Raw genomic sequence first — 25,584 nt, 5'->3', positions numbered from 1 at the left:
CCCGGCTTCCCCTTCAAGCCCCACCCCCAGCCCAGCCTCCCCCTCTCACATCAAGCAGAGGGCCTCACTCACTGCAACTGACCTCTTGTTTCCTCAACAGAGGCAATCAGATGTGCTCACCCTCAACCCTCGGTCTGGTCTCAGCCCTCCCCCCGCCTCTCCTCCCATCCTATCTCCTCCCCGCACTGGCCGTTCCCCTCCTCCCTCTCCCTCCTCCTTTAGGACTTTGCCCCGGACCTATTTTTCATTTTGCTTTCAATGTCTCCTTCCACAAAAGCTTTCCCCCTCAAGCCCACAAACCCCGCTCTCGGCTTTCACGTACCAAATACTGAAAAACCTCCCGTTGACTCTGCTTCTCCTTCAGCCTCATCCCGGCCAAACCTGCCTTCCCTTCTCCCTCAGCACAGGCTGCCCCGACCCCGAGCTCTCCCGCTGTGGCACTCACCACGGCCACCTGATGGCTCCACCCACCTGAGTCAACACCACCCACCTGAGTCAACACCACCCTCCTCAGCCTTTCCCGCGGGTCCCACCCTCTCCCCTGAAATCCTCTGCTGGGTTGCCATGTCTCATCTGGCCCCTCATCTCAACCTCCCTCACCAGCTCCCCTTCCCCCCTCCACCTCCACAGGAGTCCCCAGGCCTGGTCCCCAGCCCCCATCCTCCCTGCTCTCTACGCTGTCCCCTGGGCTGCTTCAGCCTCCCCACGGGCTGGCAGCTCCCCCAGGACCGTGCATCCCATTCCCAGGCTGGGCAGGCCATCTCAACCACTGGCCCAATTCTAGAACAAATCCAGTTACACACACGCCACGTCTCTCCCTCCAAGTCCCACAGGCACCGATGAAGGGGCACAGGGAACCCGGGGGGCGGGGAGGACGGAACCGTTCTGGACCTTGACTGTGGTAATGGTTACATGACTATATGCATTTGTCAAATGGCACAACCACGCACTAGAAAGTGTGAATTTACTGTATGCAAATTGTACCTTAATAAAAAAGGATAGGAAAAAAGTCCCGGAGGCACCTCAACCCCTTCCCGTCTAAAACTAACATCACCGTCTTCCTGCCGCCAGCCCAGCTCTGCCCACTCTGTTTTCAGCGGTGACACCACCATCCACCCCAAACAGTCCCCACCCCTCCCTCCACTAGAAATCTCAGCCCAGCGGCCAAGCAGTAACTTATTCTAGAGAGTCCACCTGCACAGATTTATAATCTCTTGAATCTACGCCTTCATTCCACCTCCCCACTACCCACCACCTGGGACTCAGGCCGCCTTCGCTTCTCACAGGCTGCCTCACGGGTCTCCCTCCCCATCCACCCTGACCCCTCAAAGTGACCCATTCCAAGACCCATTCTGCACAGCCTGCCTGCCTGAGTGCCCTCCCCTCTCCTCCCCACAGCAGCACCCACCTTTGCCCCTCCCTGCTCAGACGTCAGCTTCAGATCCTTCTCTCCCATGGAAACCTGTTCCTTCTTCAGGCCCTAGCTCCTAGACCTCCCAGCACAGGAAGGCGGTTTCCCAGCCCTTTTCCAGCAGAACCAGCACCGCTGCGCCCTGGGTTCCCACAGCAGAGGACTGCACCCGCCCTAGGTCCTGCACGGTCTGCCAGTACCCACAGGTACCCACGTCCACTGTGCACATGCCCGGGCAGGGAGCCACCTCCCTCTCTGTCAGAGCCCACTAGGCGGCAGCTGAGTTGTGGGCGCCCAGGGAACCCTTTCTGGCCTGAACTGAACTGTCAGCTGAAAATTGCCAGGAGCCCTATGCCAAAGCCCTCCTGCCCCCCCGCCACCCCGACCCTACGGAAGCCCAGTGGCAGCAATGCTGCTCAGACTATCCTAAACTCCTAAGGGCAGATCAGACAAGCTGCTTCAACAGGAAATGGGGTGGGGGACTCACCCCACTCTGCTCCCTTGCCCAGCCTCCCACTGCTCCCCTGCCACTCCCTACCCTCCGGCCAGACTGCACTCACCCCTACCAGGCACTCAGCCACCCCAATGCCTCTGCTCGAAGAACCCACTGCCTGGACCAAAAAGAATGGTCCTTGGACTCTTATTGTCATCCTCGGTGAGATAACAGGAGTAAGGGCTCAGAAATTTTCACAGCAATTTAGAACCGTCAGAACATTTTTACTGTGTTTTGCAAAAGCGCTGGTCTGCAACAAACTGGGAAAAAATAAAACCTGGCCTTCAGCATAGAGCGTCTGGGAAGCACTGGCCCCTCACCCCTCCAAACTCCTGCCTCTTCCTGCTGAAATCTTTCTCATGCTCAGAGTCCCAGCTAACACGCCTTCTCCTCCCAGAGCCTTGCCGTTTCCACCAGCCAGAAGTGGTCTGATCTAGACCCGGAGCCCTAGATCTGCACACTGAGGGTGTTTAGGTGGTATCTGCACACCCCTTATTACAACTCCCTGAGGTCCGGGAACCAAGGAATTGTTCACTTTTATATTTCCAATGCCACGCTCAAGGCAATCAGTCAATATCTGTTCAACAAGGAGGGAATAACCCACAATTCCAGAGCGGGCTTTTTTTCAGGGCAGGATGTGGAGAAGCACCAACCCTTAGAGCACACAGGGATTTTCCAGGTTTCTAGCAAGTGCAGCCCCTCTCCCTCGGCCCAGATGGAAATGGGATATTTTAAAAAAGCAAGTCGAGGACTCCGGAGACAAGAACTCAGTCACTATTCACTACAACAGAATCTACAATACCCTGAAAGGGCAAGGTGAGTGAAAAACACTCAGCTTTCTCATGAATCCTTCTCTACATGCACAGAGTAAAAGTAAAGCACATCCAAGTATGGAGAATAAAAAGAGATTTTCAGGGTCATTTCCAATGTTAGATATTCTGTGGGCCCCTGACCTCAAAGCAAAAGGTCAAGGGCTCAGGAGCCTGTAACCCCACGACAAACATGCTTGTGGACAGACCAGTGGACACCCACTTGGGTCTGAAAAGTGTGGGAAGCAGCCCACCCTGACACATCAGGGTCTGCCTCAGAGTCGGTGGACGCCATCCCCCACATAGGTGCAACTCCTCAAGGAGCAGGGCCCTCGCACTCCCCCTCTCCCACGGCTCTTCTTTCTACTGGCTCTCCCAGGTTCCTGGCTGTTGTTTAGCAAGAATGCTGGAACTATTTCCAGATGCCACTGTCAGATCAAGACAACTCTCTAAATATTCCTGTCTAATTTTGCACACAGCTCTTGTTTCAACTGACAAAGATAATGACTCAGTATCCACGGCTCTTGATGGAAAACTATCGTGCCAAGTTTGGAGCGTCCCAATAATACACTCCTGTAAACTTCTTTTTAAGAAAAGAGAAGTGACCTTCCTGTCCAGATTTTTCTCTATAGGCAAGAAAGGGCACCCAAAAGACACCCTAACTAACAAAGGAATGTTATGGGAAAATCCTGATACATCCCCATAGGATCAATTAACAACAAGAAAAAGAAATTCATGGTAGGGGTTTCAGATGTTTTTCCTTGCCCTGTACAATGATCACCATTCTTCACTTTTCTGCATCCCCACCAGTTTGGGACTTTGAGGTTTGGGGCATAAATTCTGGGTTGCAGTGAAGGCAAAATCTAGACTCAGAAGTAGTGTCTTTCCCCACACAAAAAGAAATGGCTCACTGTCTCTGATGCTTCGATCAACTGTAAAAGAACTGTACATATTGTACACGTGTTCATTCTGCGCTCCTGGGTAGCCTCTCTCCTGGAGGAGTACATGGCACATGTACATACACCCACATATATGTCTGAAATGCAGCCACACACTTACTCCCTGCAGACCCAGGCCTGGCACCCTCCCACATCATAAGACATAAGAGATATCTCAGCAAATCAGTAAGGATGAGCAAAGCATCACCTTGGAAAAGCCACTTATGGATAACTGAATTGGCCTTTCTGCCAGCATTCAGACAGTATAAATTTGTTTGCTCACTATGTAAAAACTGCCCCATGGTTATTTCATATGCGTATCTCCCACAGTCTTGCAAAGTCCCCAAAGACAGAAACCACAAGTCTCCCACTTCTTTTGTACTCTGGACCCAGCCAGTCACTGCCATGCACCCAGCAGGCACAGCAAATGACCATGGGTTTCTACCTCCTATCTCACTCCTATCCCCCCAGGTGCAGAGTGGGGGACTCCATTAAAGCCCGACCTACAGGGCTTCTATCATTGGTTTAGGACAGAGATGCTACCCTTTACATAAACCTCTCAGCCAGTCATGGACAGGTCCTAGGGGGCCTCTGGCAGCATGGGAAGACTCTTTTTAGTTTTACCTCAGTGGTTCTCAACCAAGGCAGCTTTTGTCCTCTAGGAGACATGTGGCAATGTCTGGAGACATTTTTGGTTGTCACAAATAGTGTGTGTGTGGGGGGGGGAGGGTTACTAGCATCTAATGGATAGAGGCCAGGGATGTTGCTAAAGGTTGAGAAACGCTGTCTTATGTGACACACACGTAAGTGCTCATACCACCTTAGTTCACTTTTCCTTTGAGTTGCCCAAGGTCAGGCCCCAAATCCTAACCCTGCCTTGTCTGCGTTATTTGCAAAGTTGAAAATGCCCAAAGTCATCACCAGTCTTAAAGATGCTGCTCCTGAGAACCACCAGCCCCTGCTTTGTTTCTTCTCCGGAGATGGGCCCTCCTGCCAGCATGACCCACCCATGCACAGCATGACAACTGGCAGGCTGGCATCAGGCATGCTCAAATCCTTTGGCAACAAGTTAGACCTGGCAGGCCCAGCTCCTCAGTCTTCTGTCACGCACACCCAAGGTGCAAGTGAGCATGGACAAGTTTTCCAATGGGCTGCAGGCCCTACCCTGGATGAGAGGCTGCACTTAAGTCTCTCACCCTTCAGAGGACTGGCACCTGTCGTCCAAATGGAGAGTTCCAGCATCCAGGCCTGCCCCCGCAGCATTTTCCATCCCACAAGGCACATGGGAGAACTGGCCTGGGTTTGGCAGAGGGGCAGAGACTGGGCAAAGGCACGAGTTTAGGCAATTAAGCCCAAACCATTCACAAGACCCCCGGAGTTTGGAGAAGTAGGAGGAGGGGCCAAAGAAAAGCCAACGGAGGAAAGGACCAAGAAGGGTCCTCTTTCCCAAGTTCACCCAAAACCCCCAACTGTGGAACCCAACAGCTGGCTCAGGTCAAGCGAGTCAAAGTCCTGGCACAAACCTGGGGCCAGGGGCAGTTAGCGCCCCTGAGACAGTGCAAAGGGGTCTAGGCGTGAAGAGAAATATTATCATGAGAAAGCGAGGCAGGAAAGCAGTACTGTCGACCAAGAGACAAGGCACCAGCACGCGGCCCTCGTCCCCTCCCCGAGACAGGTATGGGCTAAGGTGGGCACGGGGGTAGGAGACAGCCGCAGGGCGCCCGGAGCTTGGGGCAAATGAAACTCGCAAACGGGAAGCCGCGCTGTTACTTGAGGATACAAGAAGGGCCCAAGCGGGTGGTGAGCACAGATCTGGCCGCAGGCAGACGGCGCCCAGGGCACGCGGTGGGCGGCAGCCTTACCCGGCTGCAGGAAGCTGGGATCCGCGGTCACCTTCGCGCAGCCTCCGCGCGCTCGCCGTAGCGTAGACACCCGGCATGCACTCCGTATCTGTTTACCAGCTCGCCCTAGCCCAGAGACCCAGCGCCGGGAGCCCCGCCCCGCAGGCCGCTCCCATTGGCTGCGCCGCCACTCCCGCCCCCAGTCCAACGTCGCGCGGCGCGGGGCAGCGTGCACGGCCCGTGCGCTCGACCCGCGGCCAATCGGGACGGAGGGCAGAGAGAGAGGAGCCAATGGGAGGCCGCCCCAGCGCGCGGGCCCCTCCCGTTCTTCCCTACCGGCAGCCCTTTCCTCTAGTTGGGAAGGCTGGGTAAAGGCTGGGCTGCAAGGGTGGGTGGTCGTTGCGGCTGCACCCCGAGAACTAGCCCTTCGCTAGATGAGGCGGCGGGCGCAGCCGCGGTGGCCAGCGGTTGGATGTCACGTCCCGGCCGGTGCTCGCCGGGCCTCCGAGCGGGACTGGAGGGGAGGCAGTGGAAGGAACTGACGTGACTGCAGCGGGCTGGCCCGTGCTCTCCTTTATGTAACGAGGGCCCCCTCCCAGTTCCCACAAAAGACTCCCACAGAAGGTGGAAGCGCTGTGGGCCGGCTGAGTGCGGGCCCGCCTCCGGCGCCCGGCCCCGCACACATGTCGGGTTTCTCTTCTGGCTACGAGTGTTGGCCTGGTGGGCGCGTCCCAGGCTGGGTCGCCCGAGCAGTGGCCCCGGTGCGTGCGGGGTCGTATACCCCTGTCAGCAAGGCTCCTTGCGGAGGCCCGGCCCTCCTCGGAGTAGCGGGCACAGGCCAGCACGTGGAAGGAGCGGAAGCGGGCTCTGCGGCGGTCGGCCGGCTCGATAAGAAGCGGAAGACAGGGAACTGCCCCCTGAGGAAGTGCCTCCTCCCAAACGGAGTGGCCCCAAATCTCGTCAGCCCGAGATATCAGACTTGAGCCCCGGTTGTCTTGACCGTTTCCACTCTCTGGTCTGCAAATCTGTCCAGGGATGTCGGTGGAGAAAAGGGAAATCAGAACAATTTAGTGACTCTTTCACAAAACTAGATACTCAAGCCAAAGGATTGTCCTTTATTCCGAGGTGATTTTGAGGAATTAACATTTTGGAAACTTGTTTACTATTACTACTTAGGAAAATTGACCGTTGTATGCTGATGCCTGCAATGGGGGAGAGAGGGTTGTGATGAAATCCAGACGTGAACCGAGCTTCACCGTTCTTCATGGACGCTGGAGCCCGGCGTCCAGGCCATCCCGGCCGTGGGACCTGAGTTAAGGCAGCGTGTCACCCGCAGCGCAGAAGCGGAGCGTGCGGGACCGGGGTGGCACAGCTGTGCGCTTCTCTGGCCGGGTCCTCTGCGCTGCCGGGTCTCCTCTGCAGGAACGTTCACATACTCTTACCAGTCCAAATACTGTACACACGCCCCACCCCCAATCATCTCCACATTAAGTACAACGTATATTTTGAGAGAGAATTAAGGAGGTTTTGACAAGTTTCAAGAAACTGCCCCAAGCAGAGTGGGGCTAAGAACTGGGAACTTGCCTTGAGTAGGCAACTGGCTCCCTTTTACCACACAGGAGAGAAAGTTCCAGCCCCCTGGGTTAGGCCTTCAAGGGGTGTCCATTTCTCCCTCCTAAGCTAACTGTTCCCTTAACTGCCTGTGTTCCTCCAACCCCTGCCAGCGTAGTGACCTCTACCACTGCCCATAGGATAATGGAGTCCCCAGTTCATCCCTTCCCATAATGTACAAACTCTACCTGGTGAGACTTCACTGGGAAGAGGGTGTGATTTTCATCAGCTCCAGCTTCTGCCGAAGGGGAGAGAGGATGTGGTGCTTTAGCGAGGAGGGAATTGGGTACTTCTATGCCAGTTCAGTCTCACTCCACCAGCAATGCCAGGGTTAGCTTTTCTCTAAAGTACCTGAAGACCAGCATTACCCAGTACCATAAACATTAGTTTTTCTTCAGAGACCACCAGTCTAGTTTACTGGAGAAATACCCCCCAACTAGTTTATGCAAGTTGTGAAATATGAAATTATGTGAAATATGAAATTATGACCTCAGCTTTATTGTGCTAAAAACACCCTTCTTTCCTGACCTGACTTTTTTATTGCAAAGATTCCCCCCATTAACCGTCCAACACTGTTGGTGGGAATATAAGTTGGTACAACTATTATGGAGAACAGTATGGAGGTTCCTTAAAAAACTAGAAATAGCACTACCATATGATCCAGCAATCCCGCCCCTGGGCATATGTCTGGAGAAAACCACAATTCAAAAAGATACATGCACCCCAATGTTCATTGCAGTACTGTTTACAATAGCCCGGATGTGGAAGCCACCTAAATATCCATCGACAATGGAATAGATAAAGAAGATGCGGTACGTATATACAATGGAATATTACTCCACCATTAAAAAAAGAACAAAATAATGCCATTTGCAGCAATAGGGATGGACCTAGAGACTGTCATCCTGAGTGAAGTAAGTCAGATAGAGATAGACAAATATATCGCTTATATGGGGACTAAAAAAATTGTACAAATGAACTTATTTACAAAACAGAAATAGAGTCACAGATGTAAAAAACAAACATGGTTACCAGGGGGAAAGCAGGGGGAGGGATAAATTGGGAGATTGGGATTGACATACACACACTCCTATATATAAAATAGATAGCTAATAAAGACCTACTGTATAGCACAGGGAACTCTACTTAGTACTCTGTAATAATCTATATGGGAAAAGAATTAAAAAAGAGTGGATATATGTATAAATGACTCACTTTGCTGTACAGCAGAAATTAACACAACATTGTAAATCAACTACACTCCAATAAAATTTTTTTAAAAAAAAGATTCCCCCATTACTTCAAGTTAAAGATTCCTTCAAATTTTTTGGTTATGATAATGGCATTGTAGTTAGGTTTTTTTTTAAAGAGTCCTTATGTTTTAGATATACACACTGAATTATTACCAGATGAAATAATAAAATGCATGGGATTAGTTTCCAAATGCTACAGCGCTGGAGGGAAGAATGGGTCATGAGTTGATAACTGTGAAAGTATGATGGACATATATAGTGGGGTTCATATTCTGTTTTTGTTTGTTTGAAATTCTTCATAATAAACTTAAAATAAAAAAGAAATCTGGGCCAAAAAAAACCAGTTGGAAGATAATACTAATAATAAAGGCAGAGTGAACGATGAGAAAACAACGAATAACAATCGTTACTACTCTTCTAGGTATAAACTCACTACAAAGTAAGAGCAAGGATGAATCTAACTGCAGCTGATAAAAAGACAGCCAGAAAATTCAAAATGAGCAAGAAGATATTTGAAGCATGGATTTATTCACTATGTACCTCACTCCGAGTGTCTGAGTGCCTGAGGTATTATTGATTATATGATACGTCATCTTAATTATCGACTTTCTTTTAAATTTATCTTAAACTTCTAAAAATTTACATTTTTGTGTATCTTTTCTAATGGGCATAATATATTAATACAGTATTATTCAAAACACACACAAATCTGTGTATACATACATGCACATATACGTACATACTTATTCTCCCAATAAGCAAAGATGCCAGTGCCTGGGACGTTTGGGTGAGAAGCAGGATGCTGCAGCAATTCCCCTCTGATCTCAAAATTTCTTCCTTAATAGCAGAGACAGAGAAGGCAATTATCAATTTTCCTCACTCCACTCAGTTATTCCTATCAGCATACAAACCTTTTAACTGTCTCTCACTCTTCATCCCATCTCCATTTCTCTGCTCGCATTTTCAGCAAAGTCATGGAAGAATTGCCTATATCCATTTTCTCCTCCTTTTCTTCCATTCTACTTGAATCAATCTAGTCAGCTTTACCCCCCATCATTCCCATAAACTGCTCACCAGTGATCTCCATGTTGCCAAATCAAGTAGTCAATCCTCAGATCTCATCTTAAACTATCAGCAACATTTGACCCAGTTGTTCACTCCCTTCTTTTTTCTTAGTGGTTGCCTTGCGGTATAATTAACATAACATTCTAGTTCAAATTAATACTAACTTAATTTCAATAGTATACAAAAACTTTGCTCCTATATGGCTCCGTTCTCCCCCCTCTTTTGTGCTGTTATTATTATACAAGTTATATCTCTGTTATGCCCATCCCCACATATTTATCATTGTTGCTTTATGTAGTTATTTTTTAAATCAGGCCAAAAAATGAGTTACCAACAAAAATATACCTATGCTGCCTTTTATATTTACCTATATAGTTTCTCTTACCATTTTCTTTATTTCACCATGTGGATTCGAGTTATTGTCCTTTCATCTCAGCCTGAAGGACACACTTTCTTTCTTACAGAGTGTATGTTCTAGTGATGAATGCACTTGGTTTCGTTTATTTAGGAATGTCTTAATTTCTCCTTTTTTTTTTTTTTTTGCGTACCCGGGCCTCTCACTGTTGTGGCCTCTCCCGTTGCGGAGCACAGGCTCCCGATGCGCAGGCTCAGCGGCCATGGCTCACGGGCCCAGCCGCTCCGCGTCATGTGGGATCTTCCTGGACTGGGGCACGAACCCATGTCCGCTGCATCAGCAGGCAGACTCTCAACCACTGCACCACCAGGGAAGCCCCCTCTCCTTCATTTTTAAAGAATAGTTTTGCTAGATATAGAATGTTTCATTGACAGGGGGTTTTTTTCTTCAGTACTTTATATCATGCCACAGATTTCTGCCTTCCGTGTTTCTGATGAGAAATCAGATGTCAATCCTATTAAGGATCTTCGTGCATGATGAATTGCTTCTTTCTTGATGTTTTCAAGATTCTCTCTGTCTTTGTCTTTCGATAGTTTGATTATCATGTGTCTAGTTGTTTCTCCTATCTGAGTTTATTCTAGGTAGACTTCAGTGTGCTTCTTAGACATATAGATTAATGTTTTTTTACCAAATTGGGAAGTTTTCTGCCATTATTTCCTCAAATATTCTTTATGTCTTTTTCCCCCTCTCTCTTCTCCTTCTAGAACTCCCATTATAGGTATGTTGCTATATTTGATGATATCCCACAGATTTCTGAGGCTGTGTTCATTTTTCTTCATTTTTTCCCTTTCTTTTCTTCAGACTGGATCATCTGAATTGGTTCCTATCTTCAATTTCATTGATTCTTTCTCTGGCCTGCTCAAATCTACTGTTGAGCTCCTCTAGTGAATCTTTCATTTTACTTATTGTATTTTTCAACTCTAGAACTTCTATTTGACTATTTTTTAACAATTTCTATCTTTTTGTTGATATTCCTTATTTGGCGAGACATCATTCGCATCTAAACCCAGGGTTTGTTGTTGCTGCTGCTTATTGTACTATTATTCTTTGTTTGCTTAGTGACTTTTCTGAACTAATTCTGTAAAGTCTGGTTTTGTTGTATGTGGCCACTGAAGTCTCTACTCAGCTTGCTTAGTGGTGAGCTAATGGTAAGACAGAGATTTCCTTAAATGCCTGGAACTAATAAATCATCCAGTCTTTGCTGAGGGACTCTGTGTGCACGCTGGGGCATGATTTCAACACCCAGCCAGGCGGCTGACAACTCTTCCTCAACCTAACTTCTGCTTGTGCACAGCCCCACAGTCAGAGATGAGATCTTAGTGCCTTCCCTGAGCATATGCCCAGCCCTCCCATGTGTGTGGCCTTCTAGAGTCCCAAGGATATGTTAGATTTTCAAAGTCCCTGTGGATGTCTCATTCCCCAGCTCTCCTTAAGCTTTCTGGTTAGTCTATCGTTTGTCTCCACTGTGATCCACTGCCTCAGGCAGCTGCGAAGTTAAAACACATGTCTGTAAATTTTTTTTTTATTTTGACAGTTGCTTCTTAAGAAAAATGGTTTTGGGTAAGCTTGAGTCAGGTCACATACAGACAGCCTTGCAAGTGGAGTCTTCCAGAGAACCACCAGACAGGTAAAATAATGACAATGCTCTGAGAATTTGGCTTTGAAAAAGTTCCAGTTCCATTATGCTCCCTTGGCCAGGCTGAACCAGGAATGTGGACTGTTATTTTTCAAGCTACCACATAGCTGGAGGTGGGGGGGTGGAGGCAGGGCACAAGTGAGACTAAAGCAAGTTACACCACCACAAAGCTCATTTTTCTTACTGAGATTCAGCCATTTTTCTTCACTCCCCAGGTTACTGCAAGCCTTTGGTTAGTTTGCAAAGTTCTGAAAAAAAAAGTTGATTCTGAATATTTTTGCCAGTTTTTTCATTGTTTTTGTGGAGGACAGAATTTTCAAATGCCCTTCCTTTGCCATTTTCTCTAATATCACCCCACTCCCTCCTTCTTGAAACAGTTTTTTTAAATTTAGCCCCTGGAACATTATACTCTGCTAGTTATCCTTCTGAGAACCAGCGTTTTCTCCTCAATTTCAATTGTTGGGTCTTCCTCATCTTCCTGACTTCTAAATATTGGAGGGCCTCAGGACCCAGTCCTTGTATCCCTTCTCTGTCTGCACCCACTCTCTTAGTGATCTCATCCACTTCCCATAACCTGACAACTTCCAAAGTTTTAACTCTGCCACGAACCTCTCCTGTGAATTCCAGACTCACAAATCCAACAGCCTATAAGGATCTTCACTACGATGTCCACTAGTTATCAAACTCAAAATGTCCAAGACTGAACCCTCAATTTACCACCCATCCCTGCTCCTCCCCTAAGGCTCCCTGCCTCAAATAAGTGGCCTTCATTCACTGCTCAGACCAAAGACCTTGGCATTCCCCTTGACTACTCTGTTTCTTTCATACTTCACATCAAATCCATGAGCAAATTCTTCCACTCTATCTGAAAAATACACCCTGAATCAGCCAATTTTTGCCTCAGCATCACTGCCACCCGAGTTCAAACCAACATCTTCTTTCACCTGAATTATTCTAAATAGCCAATGAACTGATCTTCTGTTTCCACACATCATCTTACAGTGAGCTTTTTTTGTTTGTTTGTTTCTTTGCTTGAAAACAAAAGTCAGATCATGTTATTTCTAAACTCAAACCCCTCTGATGGCTTCTCATCCCACTCAGAATGAAATCCAACATTATTACATTGCTCTTTAAGACCCAGCATAATCTTACCCCCAGGTATCTTTCAGATGTTATTTTCAATTGCCCTCTCCCTCTCTAATTTTATTCCAACCAAAAAAGGCCTCCTTTCAGTATTCGCCTAACATGCCAAGAACTGTCCCATGTCAGACTTTGCACTTACGCTTCCTTCTGCCTGGAACACTCATCCCTCAGACATCCTCATGGCTCACTCCCATGCTTTATGTGGTTCTGTGACAAAATGTCACCTTATTAGGGAATTCTTTCCTGATCATCCTACCAAAATATGACCTATCCTGTTCCTTAACTTGTCTTAAAAGGACTCTTTATTCCCTTATCTTGCTTTATTTTTCTTCCTTGTACTTTTTATCACCTAACATATTTCTATTTACTTGTTTGTTTAATGATCTGTATCCCCCAACTGGAATGTAAGTTCTATGAGAGCAAAATCTTTGTTTCTTTAGTTCACCATTGTATTCCCAGAACCTAGAACAGTTCCTGGCAAATGGTAAGTTTATGGTTAAAAGCATGGACCTTGGACCCAGAATGTCTGGATTAGAAACCCAGCTCTGCTACTTACTAACTGTGTGACCTTGAGGTAGTTACTTAACTTTTCTGTGCCTCAGTTTCCTCCTTTGTAAAATGAGGATAATACTAGTATCTATATGTAATAGGGTTGTTGAGGATTAAATGAATTAATATATGTAAAGTACTTAAGATGGTGCCTATCACATGTATACTTTATATAATTCTAGTTATTATTTTTGCTTAATAAATGAATGATAAACCCAACATTGTAACATGTATTCAGCAAGATACTATATTAATATCCATTTTTCACTAAATTGTTACCATACATACACCTGAAAATGACTTCTAGATTTTGAAATAAAAAAAATTAAATTAAAAAGGACCACATTTTCTGCAATTTCATCTAATTTATTAGCTATGGTGTTTCAAGTACTTTTAGACCATCTTGATATTACTAACCCATAGTAAAAATCAACTAGCTTACTTAATAATTGCATCTTTCATTTCTAAGTCAAAGCTTAGTCTTTATTGATAATACTTAGAAAATTTATATACTGGTTGCAATATTTTCTCTTTAACACTAGGTTCTGAAGTAGAAGAGCTTAATTTTCTAGCTAAGAGGTTGATAAATCATAACTTTCAGACCTGGAGAAAAAATTCTGAGGCACTTTTGTAGAATTATGATTTTCGTGCTCCACATTACCTAGTAGTGTTCAACGTCAGTATTCTTTTTGATTCTGTTAAAGAAAAAAAATTCATGGCACTTGTTAAAGATGGTAAAGCAAGGGGCTTTCCTGGTGGCGCAGTGGTTGAGAGTCCGCCTGCCGATGCAGGGGACGCGGGTTCGTGCCCCGGTCCAGGAAGATCCCACATTCCACGGAGCGGCTGGGCCCATGAGCCATGGCCGCTGAGCCTGTGCGTCCGGAGGCTGTGCTCCGCGACGGGAGAGGCCACAGCAGTGAGAGACCCGTGTATAGCAAAAAAAAAAAATAGTAAAGCAGACATTATTCAGGCCCATTGCTATAAGTACAGGGACCACTGCAGTAGGAATTTGCAGCGGGGAGAGAGATTGGGCTCAACTCTGAATATAACATAGGCAAGTGGGAATTTACAGCCAAGGAGCTGGGTGGGAGGTGAGTGTATGGAAAATAATTAAGAGGAAACATTAGGGGTAAAGGGGATTCTAGCTAAAATAACCTAAAAGGATTCTTGCTGAAGACAGGCCAGGGTGATCAGACAACACCTGGGGGATGTTGGAGATTGAGGATCCTGATCAGATATCCAGCAATCAGATGTGGAGGATGCGGGTTCTTGCTAAACCAACTTAGCTGGGTTCTTGATAAAGCTGGATCTTACAGGGAAATGCACAGATGGGCCTAGGAGAAGGTTCAGGAGCCTAAAGTTTGGTCAAACAAGGAAGCTTGACAGTCAAGCGAAGAATCTTTGTCAATTCCTGGACCGTTTGGCGTATATATTAAACAGCATGTGGCTAAGAATAAAAACAACTCATAACTGTGTGATAGTCAAAACCAGCAGTTCAGGAGGGGCTGTTTCAAAGTGGGAAGATGCCTGAGCAACTGAGTCAGAGCCTGCACGCCTCCTCTCCACAGGCTGCCCAGTGTGAGTGCCCCGCACCACCAGGAGAGCCTGCACGCCTCCTCTCCACAGTCTGCCCAGTGTGAGTGCCCCGCACCACCAGGGCTCTGTTACAGGAAAACAGTTGTTTAATATCTATTTTATCCCTTAAATGTAAGAAAGTAGGAATGAAGACAGATTCCACTACTGTTTTTTTGTGGGGTTTTTTTCAATTTTTATTTATTTATTTTTGGCTGTGTTGGGTCTTCATTGCTGCGCACGGGCTTTCTCTAGTTGCGGCGAGCGGGGTCTACTCTTCATTGCGGTGCGCAGGCTTCTCATTGCGGTGGCTTCTCTTGTCGTGGAGCACGGGCTCTAGGCGCGCAGGCTCAGTAGTTGTGGCACGCAGACTCAGTAGTTGTGGTGCACGGGCTTAGTTGCTCCGCAGCATGTGGGATCTTCCCGGACCAGGGCTCGAACCCGTGTCCCCTGCATTGGCAGGAGGATTCTTAACCACTGGGCCACCAGGGAAGCCCTCCACTACTGTTTTAAGTACATGAATTTCCCACGACACCTTCGCAAACCACTGTGTGGGAACACTGCATAGGGTGAGTCCCCTTTCCCTAAAACTTTTTCCTACTTTTAAAAAATTTTGAACATTTTAATAGATTTCGATCTTCCATTAGGTACTACATTCACATGATGATTTTTTTGTGTGTGGGGCCTCTCACTGTTGTGGGCCTCTCCCGTTGCGGAGCACAGGCTCCGGATGCGCAGGCTCAGCGGCCATGGCTCACGGGCCCAGCCGCTCCGCGGCATGTGGGATCTTCCCGGATCGGGCCACGAGCCCATGTCCCCTGCATCGGCAGGCGGACTCTCAACCACTGCGCCACCAGGGAAGCCCCCCATTCATATGATTTTTAAACAACTATTCTGAAAAGGTTTGCAGTGAAAATTCTCCCCCTACTCCATGTCTCTCCCACCCACTTCCCAACCCCAATGCCCCCCACACCCCTACACCCTCCCAACTCAAATGCAACCACTGTTCTTAAGTTTTCTGTCTCTTTTCAAAGTTTCTTCATACATATGTAAGCAAATACAAACATACAACCCTATATTTTATACTAACACTCATACTGCATGCTATGTTTTGTTTCTTGAGTTAAGATTACGTATAGCTTGAAGCTCTTTCCAAATTAGTATGTAGATAAGTGTCCTCGTTCTTTTTTCAGTATTATGTTATCTGCATGAGCCATAATTTATTTAACCAGTCTCCTGTTGATGGTCATGCAGACTGTTTCAATTCTTTTGCTCTTTCAAATGAAAGCAACAGGAATAATCCTGTTTTCAAAATGTGATTGGTTTGGACCTAAGCAAGGCTGGGTTGGTGCACCAAGAAAGCAGAGCCAGTGCAGAGCCCGCAAGTGCTCTCCCTGTGCTCTGAGACCTGACACCCATGACTCACTGGTTCCAAGATTAGTCACGTACGCCCAAACACCCCATGGTGAAAACAGATCATTTCTGAAGCACCAGGAATGCACCATCACAGGCCACGATCTGAGGAGGTCGCTGGACTCAGACAACTCCAACCCAACCAGCTAAGGGAATGACTTCAAGGGATTCCCAAGCCTGTTCAACTAAGGCAAGCGTAATGACCGTATTAGCTGACCGCGCAATTATGAGTGATTAAGCACATTACAGAAGAGGCTCAGCGCCGCACAACTGGAAGCAGCCCAGCTCAGCCCGCTAGCAATGTCGGCTGCTTTCCTCTCTGTTTTCTTAGCCTTTGCAGCACGTGTCTGCCTTCACCGTAGGGTTATGATTTTTCTTTTCCAGATTAACTTCTTTTCAACACACTGTAGCATATGGACATTCGCCAAGTATGCCTAATCATTGGTTTAATTTTTCCACTTTAAAATGGAAATATAGGGAATTCCCTGGCGGTCCAGTGGTTAGGACTCCATGGCGGTCTCACTGCCGTAGGCCCGGGTTCAATCCCTGGTGGGGGAAGAAGATTCCTGCAAGCCACGAGGTGCGGCCAAAAACATAAAATAAAATAAAATTGAAATATAACTTATATGCAGTGAAACGCACAGATCTTAAGTCTATAGTTCATAAGTTTTTACAAATGAATATATCATGTAATTAACACCCCAATTAAAATATAGAACAAATTTCTTCCCTCCAAAAAGTCTTTCATGCCCTTCTTTCCAATCACCCCCTACCTCGCTCCAGGCAACTGTTCTGATTCTAAGTGAATGTTGTTAAGGAGAAATAACTGATTATATGACATGGATTGGGAAAGAGTACCCTCTGATTTGAAAGAGTATGTAATTCATTCTCTTGTCCTTAAATTCTCAAGCATGTGTGGGCAGCCATTCTAGCTGCTGAATATGTGTTTTACTTTGTTCTCCCTCAGACAGTCACTGGATACTTTTTAAAACTTTTTTAAAATTCACTTAAATTTAGGAGTAGTTTCCAGATCTGGGCCCCAAGTTTGTAGACTAGAGCAGCAACAAATATACTGGAAGCTGAGAGCCAGGAGCAGAGCTTAATTGCATGTCAATCTCTTGCACCGCGTCCTTCTGAGCTATCCAGGGTCAGGGTTTAAGAGAGCGAGGCTGTGAAGGGGAGTTTAGAAAAGAGAGGAGAGATGTGCCCCAAACAGAAAGAGCTCCTGCTGCCAGGAACCTCAATCAAGGCAAGCAGGAGGGCTGCAAGGAAAAACACTTCAACCTAAAGGTGAGGACAGACCAAGGGCACACACAAGGCTCCATTTTACCAATGATCAAGGAGGTCGAAAGTCAATGTGAAATTTCAGTACGAGTGCAGGAGTGCCTGGTTCCCTCGAGTGAAATAAGCAATCTCTGGAAGAGACTAGGAGGCGTGAACTTACAAGTCTGGATAGGGCAGCTTGTCCTACAGGTAATTAAACTCTGGGTTCTATTTTCTTTCTCTGAGCCAGTGAGAGCGGTGTCAGCTAGTCACCCTGGTCATGGTAAAGCATGTCACATAGTTGTCCCCACCCCAAGAACCCCAGGAGTGTGTGTGTGTATGGTGGGGAAAGGCATGCAGGGAGGGAGTCATAGAAGGGAGGGACGATAGCTGTATTGTTACAGAGCAGGTGTAGCTGAGAAGGAGAAACTCCTGCCTCCTGGTGCCGTGGATCCCAGGGAAGGATAGAGGACAGGCATTCTGCATCCATGAGGAGACCCCAAACTATCTCTTACCGAGAGTCTCTGGGCAGCTGGTGCCTGGGTGGATGGGGGAGCTGTGAATTTAACTGAGAAGCAGAGCTCCGAGATCATGGTCCTGGACCACCGGTGAGGAACGCTATTTGCCAAGCTCAAAGTCACAGGAGTGGAATTGTCTTTCCTGAGGAGCCACAGAGACCTGGGGACTCATATGGCCACTAGACAGACCAGAGACCGGTGGTCCCTGCTTGCATGTGAAAGTCAGACCAACCCCACCCCCTACTTTGAACTGTGTAAGCCTTTGGGTTTGGGGACACATTAAGGAGTGAAGAAGCCCCACGGAGGAGATACTGAACTTCCTGCTAACCAGGCAAAAGGGGAATTAAGACGGTTTTCTTTATGGGAAAAAATAAAAGACAGGCTCACCTTGTACCCTAACTTTGTGGGGCAGTTCATCCTACTTACTCAGGTATCATCTGAACCCCCAGATTTCTTTGTACGGGGGTGACAGGTCCTGCCTAAGCAGTAACTTCTAGAACTTGTGCTCCAACTATTGCCCTTGCCTCCAGTGTCCTCCCTTCCTACCTGTAATCATTAAAATGCTACTCATTCTTTAAGACCTAATTCCAGTGTTACTTGCTACAACCCCTCTGATCACCTCAACCAGAAACAGTCTGTCTCTCTTCTTTACTTTTAGTGTACTTTGTTTTAGCATTTGCATGCCTCACTCAACTTTTCTTTTTATACCTTATAAATTATAAACTGCATATCTTAATACCTCCCACAGTGTCTTGTACCTAGAAAGTAGCCCTTAAATTAAAAAAGTTAAACTTGCTACCAAGGTGTGGTAGACATTGGGAGTGTCTTTCCAACACGTCTTGTCCTCCTCTCCATTGTGTAGTCACCATAATATGAGTGGCACTGACCTCCCCCAATTCCAGGGGTGGTCCCCTATGGTGTAGGCCAATCCCAACGCACCTGCCAAAGTAATAGGTTTTTTTAGCCTGAGCCAGTCAGCGCATAGCACGCCCACAGTGATTGGTCCTGGGGGTGGTCCAATCAGAATGAAGCTAGGACTTACCCTCAGTGGTTAAGGGAAGCAGTAGTCCTTTTCTCCCCAGATTAGTTGTCAAGAAATTTCAACTGAGTTGGTCAGTTCTAACTGAGCTGCTGTTCACAGGCATCTTGTAACCACGAAGAAAGCCAGCCTAAAAAGGAATCTGGTACACAAATGTGGAAAGGGTAGAGAGAATCAGAGACATGGAGCTGGAGCCCCAATTAAACCATATTAGAAGGCTTCCCTAACTTAACTTTTCAGCCATGTGAACCAATAAATTCTCTTCATGGTTTCTCTTACTTGCACCCCAAAGCATCTGAGCCAGTGCATTCCCAGGCAGCATTGCAGTGAACATTGTGGGTTCACGTGTGTTGGGTGCACACGCACCCCTTACCCCAGCACCCAGTCTGAATCTTTCCAGCGAGAGGGAAAACATGTAGGCCAATCCCAACGCACCTGCCAAAGTAATAGGTTTTTTTAGCCTGAGCCAGTCAGCGCATAGCACGCCCACAGTGATTGGTCCTGGGGGTGGTCCAATCAGAATGAAGCTAGGACTTACCCTCAGTGGTTAAGGGAAGCAGTAGTCCTTTTCTCCCCAGATTAGTTGTCAAGAAATTTCAACTGAGTTGGTCAGTTCTAACTGAGCTGCTGTTCACAGGCATCTTGTAACCACGAAGAAAGCCAGCCTAAAAAGGAATCTGGTACACAAATGTGGAAAGGGTAGAGAGAATCAGAGACATGGAGCTGGAGCCCCAATTAAACCATATTAGAAGGCTTCCCTAACTTAACTTTTCAGCCATGTGAACCAATAAATTCTCTTCATGGTTTCTCTTACTTGCACCCCAAAGCATCTGAGCCAGTGCATTCCCAGGCAGCATTGCAGTGAACATTGTGGGTTCACGTGTGTTGGGTGCACACGCACCCCTTACCCCAGCACCCAGTCTGAATCTTTCCAGCGAGAGAGAAAACACACACACACACACACACACACACACACACACACAAAGTGAACACTTTAAAGCTTTTGCTAACAATTACCAAGACATGGAACTGATGTCTTTTGAAAAGTTTTAACTGACTTCTGTACTAAAAATGATTTGCAATTTTAACGTGAATTCTTAAGGATATCTCAGACTCTAGCAACTGGTAATAAACTGTGTACATTTTTTTCCTTAAAAAAAATCATATATTGTTTGGGACCCTGTAATAGTACTTAAAGTAATAAAATCAGCCTTTACCTTTATGTGAAGTTTGTTTTCAACATTTTTCTTCGAAGGTGAAATGGGGTTCGAATAATTGAAAGGCGATGTTGACTTTTTCTTGACTGGTTACATGTCTTGACCTGCTTTACAACTTAAGATTTTCCAGCCTGCTTGTTCACTTGCTTTCTTGGCAAGCATCTCTGGGTCTCCTCTCTAGGGGCCTAACTCCTTGTGACCTGGGACCACATCTTGTGCCTCTTTCATAACCTGTGTCCTCCTCATGCCATGAGGAGTTCCACAGCTTCCCGAGAGCTGGTGGACAGCCCATGGAAATTTCCACAGCAGCTGCCCAGCTTCAGCCCCCCAGCCTGGGCCCTGGCCTGCAAGTCCTACCAGCCCACGTACACTGAGCCTGGCTCCGGGTCAGGTCTGCAGTCTATTTATGACTTCTTACCTCAGGGTTTGTGCCTTGGCACTTTGCACTCAAGAAACTTCTGCCCCTCCTCACCTGTCAACACATGTACTTATCTAGAGAAGACAAGAGTGGGGTGATAAACAAACTCTCTTCCTCCACGGCTGCTTAGATGGCCCTAATGTCTCCCTACCTTTGGTTCATTCTTCTTGTTTTGGGGCCCAAATCCTTTGATGGGAACAAAGAAAACCGTCTGACATTCAGATAAAATATCGTTATGACCACTGATGAGTTTATTAACGAATTTGTTTCTCACATGCTTCCCCTTACTGGGGAAAATTTGTCTCCCGAGTGGAAGGAACCTCTTCCTCACTCCTACCGGGCATAATCCTGAGCTTAGCTCATGGGCAGAACGAGTCATTGATTGACCCCAAGGTCCCTGTGGGAGCCACTCAGGGAAGAGCTGAGCTCAGGAGGGACGAGGAGCACACAGTGCCCGAGAAGACACCCTGCTTGCAGCCCTGCAGCATTGTTCTGTCCTCCTGGGCGTGGAGTGAGAACAAGGGACCAGGAGCGAGAGACCCTGAGAACAGAGCAGAGCTCTACCGTCACACCAGGTCCCTTGGGTACGTTACATAACCTCTCTGGGCTTCAGTGTTCCAAGGAGCCAAATACCTGACCTACTACTTAATTCTTAATTTAATCTTAAGATATTATTACTATTATTCTATTTTATTTTATGTGACTCAGATGTCAGCTGAAGCCTCCCTAGATAAGACTGGTTCAAACGACCATTCCATATCCTGCGGAAGCCTAAAGTCCTGCCCTCCATATTTTGGCCAATTCTGGGAGGCCAGGGTGGAAGGTGGGAGGAGGCTTCTGTGCACAGACACCTCTGGCCCTGAGCCCCCGCAAGTGTGGAGTTCTATCCATTTGTGGACGGTCTTGCCATCTGTGTGCTGTCCCTGTCCAGTGCTGTGCCTGCTCCTTTGGGGAATGGAAGGGATCTACGTGACATTAGATTAAATATTAGATACCTCTGTCCTCGGAAGTTCTTTAGCTATCCTGTCCTATGAGGACTTTTATCAGCTGATCTCACTCATGGAGTGGTCCAGCTTGGTGGTTTTTTCCTCTCCTCACCTTCCCATCTCTCCCACTTATCCCTTCCCTTTTAGACTGCCTCCAGAACTCCAAATTCTCACTGTATTCTGTAGAGTCATTGATTTCTCTGCCATTTCTTCTGCCAAACTCAGCCATTCAAACTCATCAAGGTGTAAAGGAGGCCCTTCCAGACAGCAAGATCAACCTCCTTTCTGTACCAGGCAATTGTGGTTGTACATGGTTTTTTTCTCACTCTATTAAAATTGCCATACGGCTTCTGCTAAATTCTTCTGCCGAAATGACAATTCCATTTCTTAGAAAGCAGAGAAAATAAAGAGGAGCAGCATTTTGGATCTAATTCTGCACAACCAGGGAAATTTGCTCATCAGGTGAAAGTGAGAGAAAGCTCACTGTCACCCAGGAGTCTGGGACAGCTGGGAAGGGCCTGCTAGACGGTCCAACGTGTGCCAACACTCAGAAAGAAGACTCCGTAAGTATTTGGAGAAAAGTTAGATGTGATTGGTCTTGTGATCCAAGAATAAAGGAAAGACAGCTCAAGCAGGACCAAGTGAAGTTGTAAATTACAAATGATCCCACAGGGGGAAAAGAGAAAAACCGTTTCCACAGTCAGATACACCTGTAGGTAGGTGAATGGGTCAGCAGGGTGTTCCTTTCCACACTGGCTGACAAGAGCTCTGGCATCTTCATCACATGACTTCCAAGGTTGCCCTGGGAGTCTTCTCCATTCGGTGTGGGAGATTAGTGGGCCCGGCCTGGCAGTGGCACACATACTTCTGTTCACACTCCTTCCTGGAACTCAATCACATGGCCACACCCACCTGCAGGGGAATCTGGGAATGGAGTCTAGGTGTGTGCTCAGAAGGCAGGGAAGAGCACGATTTTGTCCAGCAGCTAGCAGTCTCTGCCACATACACTTTCACTTTTCCTTATTGTGTGGAAAGTTGAGGAACGATATCGGTAAGAAGATTTGAAGGTCCAAGTATGGAGGGAGGTAGAAGGATAGCACCTTGAGGCCCCAGAAGAGCTCAGGTCTTCTGACCTGGATGAATTATACCCAAGGGTACTGAGGGGGCTCATAGACAAGCTAACTTATCTTTGGGGAACTGTAAAAAACAGAACTGCTACTAGAAGGCTGAAGAGGCAGACACTGTCATCCTGATTTTCATAAAGACTAAGAAATTGGAATCTAAGAAATATACAGGGGTGAACTGGACATTAATATGGGATGAGCGGCTCAAAGGGATAATCAGATGGACGGTCTCGAACTCTGAGAAGGAAAGCATTGACCACTAATAGTCAGCATGGGGTCCACGCTAACCTCACTTTCTCTTTTGAAAGAATTATCTTTAACAATGTTCATATCTTTAGACTTAATAATACTCCTTCAGGAAGTTTGTGCTATGGAATCAATGCAAATTATGGACAAAGTTATTTTGCACAAAAAGATGTCACCATTTTATTTATAATAGCAAAAAATTAGATACAATCTAAAAGTATAGCAATAGGGGAATGGTTATGTAAATTATTAATCATTCATACAATGAACTATTACACAGCCTTTAAAACTATTTTCGAAGAATGTTTAATGATATGAGAAAATACGTATGAAATACTGTCAATGAAAAAATCAGGATGCAAATACCAGAGAATATATGCTCTCAGTGATGTGAAAAATACCAGCACAGAAATGTGATGAAGGGAATATGCTAAAATGTTAACAGTAGTTATCTCAGATAGTAGAATTATTAGTCACTGTTAATTCCTCTACATACTTTCCTATATTTTGTCACAGTGGGCATGTATTACTTCTACAAAAATGGGAAAAAATCTATTTTCTGAAAAAAAAAAAATCACCAAGCTGGTAGAGCAGGTCAACCACACATATAAATAGGACATCATGGGACTTCCTGGTGGCACAGTGGTTAAGAAATCTGCCTGCCAATGCAGGGGACACGGGTTCGATCCCTGGTCCGGGAAGATCTCACATGCCACAGAGCAACTAAGCCTGTGAGCCACAACTACTGAGCCCGCCTGCTGCAACTACTGAAGCCTGTGCACCTAGAGCCCATGCTCCGCAGCAAGAGAAGCCACCACATTGAGAATCCTGTGTGCCACAACTAGAGAAAGCCCAAGTGTAGCAATGAAGACACAACAAAGCAAAAAAAAAAAAAAAAGGGACACCATGATTTCACAAGGCATTTGACAATGTCCTTCAACACTACTCACTTCACTGATAGATAAGATTGTGACTCAGTATGAATATAGGTGGTTGATAATCACAGAATGACCATACCGCATCCAGAATTAGGTTTCCTGTTCAATATTTTTACCCTTGACTCAGGCAAACATCTGCCCTATCCAATATGCAATCCACTAGCCATGTGTGAGTAATTGGTTTAAAATTAATTAAAATAATACAATTTAAAATTCAGTTGCACTAGCCTTATTTTAAGTGTTCAACAGGCACATGTGGCTAGTGACCATTGTATCGCACAGCTTAGATATAGAGCATTTCCATCACTATAGAACATTTCTGTTGGAAAGTGCTGATCTACGGGTAATGATTATCGGTTTCACAGAGGACACAGGCTGAAGGAGAGTCAGCTTCTCAGGTGATGACCACGGGCTGGCACAATGGGCCAGGTCTAGACAGATGAACTTGAACAGTTCTAAGCATCACATCCTCCATGGGGGCTCCAAAATATGACTTCAGATGTATGGCAGAATGGAGGGGGGTTCATTTTTGTTGAAGAAAAGCTCCATAGGTATCTGTGGGGTATTGCAGCTAACCAAATAATGAGCTCTTGAGTTGAGCTAATGAGGTATAAGGTTCAGAACAAGAAAGTGATAGTTCCAAGCTACGTTGGTCAAACTACACTGAGAATGCAAGTTGGTGTTTCAGAACTAGAATTGGCCAGAATGAAACTGATGAAATAGAAAAAAATATTTTGCATCACTGGAGACTGCTGTTGGTTATGAGCAGATCTCAACTGGGAATTAGCATGGAGTATGGGAGGGAAAAAACTGTTAGGAAGAGTCCAGCTACTAGGTTTTAACAGCTTTGTGCCTTGTTTACTAAACCATGAGATAATAAGTCAAAGTTGTGAGACTGGCGAGAAAGTGTTAATGTGGTGCTGCTGTGTGTGGGGTGGGAGGGGAGAGAGAGAGAGGGAAAGGGTAGCGGGGAGAGAGAGAAACTGAGACATTACCCTTGAGCAAATGCCAGAGGTGATCAAGTGATATTTAAGGTTTTATAGCAATCCTACCAGAACTATGAAAACAGCTTTGTTATCAAATTGTTTGCAAGAAAATTAATTCTGTTATTGTACATCTAAAACTTTCTATTCCCTAACCCTGATTTAAAGAAAACAGTTCTTATGTTAGTTTAGAACTCCTCTTTAAAAAGTTGTTTTTCGATAATGTGTGATTTCCCCAAAATGCAACCATCATATTACAGTAGAGTAGACAGAATTGTATTCAGTTTTGGGTATTTCAGTCCAAAAGGGATGCTGGAGTACTTGAGCGAGTCGAGAGAAAAAGGAGCAAAGTGGATAAAGTTCTAGAAACAATGGCTACAGAAGATATTTGGAACAGAAACTGCTGTGTGTACACCTGGGAGAAAGGGGAGTGATGGGAACTGGATCTCATCTCCACACAAGGAAGGGCCTTCCAACAGTCAGAGATGATTGAGCGGCTGTAGGAAGTAGTACCGGGGTGAGGAAGGCTGAGTAAGAGGCCAACCTGAGTTGCATTCTGGAACTTTCTAGCCATGTGACCTTGGGCAAGTTACTTAGCTCTTCTAAGCCTCAGTTTCTTCACCTGTAAAAGGAGATAATAACTCTTAGTGTTACTATAAGAATTAAATAGGGACTTCCCTGGTGGCACAGTGGTTAAGAATCC

General features: G+C 46.3%; 1 protein-coding gene across 4 annotated transcripts in view; it reads right to left on the bottom strand.

The window, feature by feature from the left end:
- Positions 1-5,636, bottom strand: part of COQ8A (coenzyme Q8A) — a 47,672-nt gene extending 42,036 nt beyond the window's left edge. For 2 of the 4 annotated variants that reach the window (XR_003002447.1, XM_024739151.1), the window contains exon 1: positions 5,514-5,636. The gene's annotated coding sequence lies outside the window, so the exon portion shown is untranslated. Of the gene's footprint in view, positions 1-322; positions 426-5,513 lie in introns of those variants that run through there. The other 2 variants (XM_024739181.1, XM_024739158.1) reach the window with 2 other exon arrangements.
- Positions 5,637-25,584: the final 19,948 nt, after the last annotated feature.

This window comes from Neophocaena asiaeorientalis, unplaced genomic scaffold (genome assembly GCF_003031525.2).
Source record: "Neophocaena asiaeorientalis asiaeorientalis breed wild unplaced genomic scaffold, Neophocaena_asiaeorientalis_V1.1 scaffold347, whole genome shotgun sequence".
NCBI lineage: Eukaryota > Metazoa > Chordata > Mammalia > Artiodactyla > Phocoenidae > Neophocaena > Neophocaena asiaeorientalis.
This window is presented reverse-complemented; position numbering and strand designations above follow the sequence as displayed.